The sequence below is a fragment of the Gasterosteus aculeatus genome, unplaced genomic scaffold (assembly GCF_964276395.1).
Source record: "Gasterosteus aculeatus unplaced genomic scaffold, fGasAcu3.hap1.1 HAP1_SCAFFOLD_24, whole genome shotgun sequence".
Classification (NCBI taxonomy): Eukaryota; Metazoa; Chordata; class Actinopteri; order Perciformes; family Gasterosteidae; genus Gasterosteus; species Gasterosteus aculeatus.
Window position 1 is genome coordinate 8,781 of NW_027554883.1, and position 6,040 is coordinate 14,820.

Below are 6,040 nucleotides of genomic sequence, written 5' to 3' on the forward strand. Positions count from 1 at the left end.
CATTGGATATATTACAAAATCAAGACATTTTGTTTATTTACGATGCTATTCCACAACTTTTTAGTATGAAGTTCGACCATGGCTAAAGACCATTTAATATTAGTTTTCAGTATTCTTGGGAGAGTTTCCTATAATTATGAAAAAAGGAGGAAATTGTGAAAATACTTTCTCCATGAATACGATTTTTTATAGGTTATTTATATTATATTTATTTTCCTTTTTGATCATTTCAAACATATCTTGGTTGGAATAAAATATGGATGATTAAACTAGGTCTTTAACATATGAAACTTTTTTTTTAAATGAGACTTGTTTCATTGGAAATCTTGAAATGCCCCTCTAGTATGACTGTTAGAAAAGCTAACCTGGTCCACTGTGTCAATTTAATCAACTTAGGATCAAGATTATGAAGCAGAGATAGGACCTGTATAGGATGCTAAATATATTTTCAAAGCACATTGAAAAAATTAGCTTTTTATTTTGGATTAAGAAAAAGAGCACGTAGATTCCCAACCTCAACACCCGCAGCGCTCAGGAGACGACAGTTTCTGTTCTCTTCATTGTGGTCACTGGTGAGTTCCAAAGCCTGAGGTAGATGGTGCGGAGAAGGCTCAGAGTGGCCAGATGGAGATGTGGTCTGCATAGGATGAAGAAGAGATCGCACAACCAGAAAGTTAACAGAAACAACCATACTCTATGTAGTAAGGAGCAGTGTCAAATAACATATAAATAACACCACATATTTGAAGAGCATATCACCATCTTACCTCCACATCTGTAGTGCTCAGGTGAGGACTGATTCTGTCCACTTCTATGGGGGCGTCAGTGAAATCCAAAGCCTGAGGTAGATTTTAAAATTTACAAAGCAGTTTCAACTATTTGCCATCTTAAAAGAACCTGATATGGTAAGACACTTATAAAAACAGAACAAGGGGGTAGCACATATGTGTCTTAGTAGACATTCAAATGACTTATTTTCGGCACGCGCTTCCCGCTGTTCGCTTTAAATCCCCTCGCGCAAAGTTTGATACTTGGATATCGTTTAACGGACTAAACAACGCAATGTGAAGTATATCGACGACGGGTGTAAGGAAATCGTTCCCTCGTCCGACATCAAAGATTTTGACAGCTGCAACGTCAAAAAGGTTTACTGGGTGCGCTGGCAGGGTAGTTTTTTCAAGGCCCAAATACTGATCCTGAAGCGCAAGTTATACTAATAGCGAACTTGTACCTAAGTTAATTAGGTAACATCAACGTAAGTTAAGGTGCACACATTAAACTGTTAACGTTAGGTCACACACATCTTGTGTAGCCTTTAAATGGTTTACTAAGATTGAGCTAACCAAGCTAACGTTATTATGGTTCAACTGCTAAACCGATTAGCTAACCTGCAATAAACTTTTAACATTACCTATTTGCTAGCTTTCATTGATGTGGTTCGTGTGTTACTCAGTAGTATACAGGCATGTAACGCTATATACAGCACGTTACTTACATCCAGTCATTTATTCCAGAGTCCAGACAGGAAATCGAGGAGGAGCTGTCCAAGGGCAAGCGGGTCCGCGTGAGTCTGCTGAAGGAGACTTCGCCAGCCGCCTCCGTCGGAAAAAGAGGAAGTCAAAGCAATGCATTGCAAGTAATACATTGTATACATTGTTGCGTAGGAAAGTGTCGTCTTCAACATATAAGTACAGTTTATGTGTAGAAATGATTGGCCTGTGTGTGTGTGTGTATATCACTATCTTTGTTGTTTGTTGGTTTCTGTGGCTATGTTTTGTATTACAATGGCACCTATTCTATGACGTTCTTTTCTATGCTTCCAGAGAAATCAAACAAAAGCTGTGGAAGAAGCAAAAAAAATAACCTTCTCGCTATTCTTAATGAAAGGAAAATTCGGAAAAGAAAGTCTCCAATCTGCCCAACTCCCCCCCAAAAAAAATCAAGGAGCGTATTCTCTGTGATAATTTCTCAGAAGAGGATGGTGATGACGACGATGATGGTGGGGTTGTTCCACAAAAAGTTTTTGAAGAGGCAAAACAAAAAAAACACCTCTACCAAAATAAATTCAATGAGATGTCCCTGCAACTGCAGGAAACGAGAAGCAAGTGAGTTAATTTTTGTCCAATTTTTAATGTAACCTAACTTTGATTTTACTACACAAAAAATATGTGTCCATTTATATGTGAGTGCTCAATACCATATTTACTATAGATGACATAAGTACCATATGCAACCCATATTTGGCCTTTACTGATTTCCAAATATGGATGAACTCTGTGCAGGTGCATTGATACCTGTCTTGTCTTAAATAGCCACATAGCTTCCCTTCACTTACATTATTTATTATTATATCACGATATATGTCCTTCCGTTACAGGTTAGAGGATCTGAAGAAGCGAAGAGCAGCTGTTGAGGTGGAGAACTCAACACTCCGTGCTCTCAATATTGAGTTGCAGCAACAGCTGCTGAGGAATTTGAGCAGCACATCAACCACAAACGGTAACAGTTGATAATAATGTCTAGTCATAAGCCCTTTGTTATAAATAAAGTCCTAATTTATAATATACATTTAATATAACTAATCATATACATTTATATTTGAGTAACATGTGGATACTGTGCATTGGAATAATCTTAGTACACTGATTTGGACAGGAGATTGAGGGATGCTGTAAGAGAACTCTTAACTGATTCTTAAAACAAGGTACACTGCGTTATCTTTAATGTTATGTGTGTCACATTTGTTGTCTTTCTTGCAACAAAGACATGACTCACAGATACTTTAAAATAACTATAGACTTGTATTTACCAAACTGGTAAATGTGAAATTGTAGAAGTTCCTAAAGACAGTGAGCAAAAGTAGGTAAAGAACTGCAATTGTGTTTACCTTATGCCCTATGTGGATGCAGAAACAGGACGTGAGACTGAACAGGTGCCATCTGTATCGCCTGTTGGAGACCAGGTATGATATTTGTACCCTTTTTTATAATATATTCAGTTATACATTGCCAAAAAACAAAGAATGACACTGTATATATAAGTAAACAACTCTGCATCTGTATGCATTGGTTAGTATGACACCTCTAATTTAAGGATTTCTTACAAGCTTGGGACTCAGATTACCTTGGGAGAAAAGGTGGTGATTCGGAAAGAGGCCTGGGTCCGAATCAAAACAACAGTCGGGACTCACTGTTTGGTAAAGAATTGGCAGTGGCAATCTGGGGCTCTAAAACCCTGGGGGAAACGAGCCTTACAGGAAAGGAGTGCCCCACCACCAAAACTACCCGGCAGCCATTAACCCCAAAGAAGCTACAAACTTTGAGAGGTATGTTATTCTGGGTGTAGTAGGAGCTGTAGAGTCTTTGTTGGAGGTCAGACGTTTTTTTTCTGACGTGGCAGACACACTAAAGTTAATCTCTACATTTCTTTTCAGTCTGCTTCAAGGAGTGGCTCCAGCAAAGAAACCTGGAAGAGACGGAGTTGCAGGCCAGATGGTCAAAGGCTGGACGATATATAACGGAAAAAATTATGGATATAAACAAACAAAAAAAAAGGGATGTTTTCTAATTTAACTTGCAATTGGAAGTTATTTTCGAATAGTTGATTTGGTTGCTCTTTTTGAATGTGTGGATATTGTAACAATGCTCTTTATTACGTGTCTGTCCCATTCAGTCAATTAAAATATTGAACTGACTGACCGACTCTTTTTGGTAGATGCTAGCATACAAAAGACAATGGAGTAATGTAATGATCTAACATGCACTGTTTTTATAATATCAACATTGAACTTGTCCGGCATACAAACCTGATGAGAAAATGCAATCCTCAGCATTTAGTCCTATTAAACAGCACCAGCATCATTCATGCTGGTCACCAGCATACCAGCATCATTCATGCTGGTCACCAGGTGACCAGCATACCAGCACCAGCACCAGCATCATGGCGCCAATTCGTAATTTCGCTGGGATGAGAGAAGTGCGTTGGTCACTGCTGCTGCACAAGAGGTAAGAATGAAATTCTTTTGACATTATCATAATAATGGAAGGTGGGGATTAGGTAATTAGGTGTCTGTCCAACAAGTAATTGACAAATAAACTCCGACCTGTATTCAGACTGTCGAAAATGGGATGGTTGGCCAAGTTAACGGCTAATGGCTAACGTTAGCTAACGACTAATGTTAACATTAGCTAATGGCTAATGTTAACGTTAGCTAACGGATAATGTTAGCTAACGGCTAATGTTAGGTTCTACGTTGCATATCAAACTAGGGGTCCTTAAAATGAAAACAGTTTGAGAACTGGCGATCAGTGGATCTTAATTGGGGAAGCTGAGCTCATATTAATGACCGGACTGAGGATTGTAGCAGTAGGAGTAGACTCCTAATCACCGGATGCCCGCGGGACCAATCAGAGCGCAGGGACCGGTATAAACAAACCACAGTAGTCTCCTCCCCCCTATCGCCCTCTTGGCCAGGTGACGGAACTGTGTCAGTCTTCCGCGTCATTCACCCTGCATGGTTGTTCGGCGCTGTTACAGGTAAGGTGGTGAACTGGCTGTCTCCGCGCACTTTATCTCGCTACTGCCGTCAGCTGCCTTTTATATCTCGTATGTGATCCCCATAGATCCCCGGCTGTCGGAGCCGCGTAGCTCCCTAACACAGAGCGACCGCCACGAAGCTTGCCGAGCGGCGTGATCGCCCGAGCTGTCTCCTTCACGGCGACGTCAGTAACTTGTTCAATTGGGACTGGGCGGTCGTACCGGAGGATCTTGGCCACCGTTAGCAGTCCAACTAGCTGCTGTTTTGCCTTCACGCCTTCTACCTCGGTTTGCGTACATGTGTTTTTTTGGACTGCGTTGCCACAATTGTTTTGGGCCGGACCGCCTACACCGTTGTGCTCGGACGGCTTTACCCGGAGGAACAATTTTAGCGTGACGTTCGATCTTTCCCTTCCCCGTGACTTATTAGGTCGACGGAGTTATCTTGTTTTCTTTATTGTTTAGTTTGTTCTGTATTTTTGTTTCTTTATACCCGGGTGAGTGAACCCGGTTGTATGTACGCGTGTTTCACGTTTTGTTGTTTCTTTATTCTTTTTAGAGCTGAACGCCGGTGGTGGTGGTGTGGTGTCCCGGTGGTGGTGTGGTGTCCCGGTGGTGGTGTGGTGTCCCGGTGGTGGTGTGGTGTCCCGGTGGTGGTGTGGTGTCCCGGTGGTGGTGTCCCTTTGCTCGTTTGCTGTGGTCTTTCGTTTTCATTGTTGGAATGCATTGAGATGCATTCCAAGTATTGTTCTTCGAATCTTTATTAGTTGGAATGCATTGAGATGCATTCCAAGTATTGTTCTTCGAATCTTTATTCTTCAACTTCATCTTCTTCTTCTATTTCTTCCGCGGCACCTTTCAACTCCTTCACACTTTCAGCTATTAAAACCGTTCAAATATTAAAATGTTCAGCTCCTTTCTGGCTTGAGGGCTATGACTTTTCAGCTTTCTACCTCTTATGCTTGAATTTATATAAATCAATAATCATTAATATTTTAACATGGTTTTCAAATGGAGTTTGCTTTCAAATCCTCCTAAACTTCTTCAACTTTCAGATTTTTCAGCTTTGCAAATCTTTCAGCTACAGACACCATTTCAACTCTCAAATGTTCACACAAGTCTCAACTATTTTATGAAAAAAACTGCTTCTTGATATCTATTGTACTTTTTTCATAATCACTGATTATGTTTCACTAGTTCTTCGCTCCGTTTCTGACTTTTACATGAGTGTGTATTGCGTCTGCTAGAGTGGAGAGCTCGAGGCTAGAGTGTGGGGCATCGCAGGAATCTGGTTAAAAAACTAGAAAAGGCATTTCCTGCTGAAAATGCGTTGGAATGCAAAAAGCTGAAAGCTGCACTGAATATTTAAAAATAGCTGAAAATACAGAAAGTTGAAGGGAATTTGAATACATTTGCTGAATATTTAAAAATAGCTGAAAATACAGAAAGTTGAAGGGAATTTGAGTACATTTGCTGAATATTTGAAAATAGCTGAAAATACAGA

At 40.2% G+C, this 6,040-nt stretch overlaps 1 long non-coding RNA gene across 1 annotated transcript; it reads right to left on the reverse strand.

Moving 5' to 3' along the window:
• Positions 1-207: 207 nt before the first annotated feature.
• Positions 208-839, reverse strand: LOC120814095 (uncharacterized). The gene is made up of 2 exons (XR_005711161.2): positions 768-839; positions 208-637 (listed from the first exon to the last, which is right to left on the reverse strand). It is a non-coding gene; the product is annotated as an uncharacterized LOC120814095 (long non-coding RNA).
• Positions 840-6,040: the final 5,201 nt, after the last annotated feature.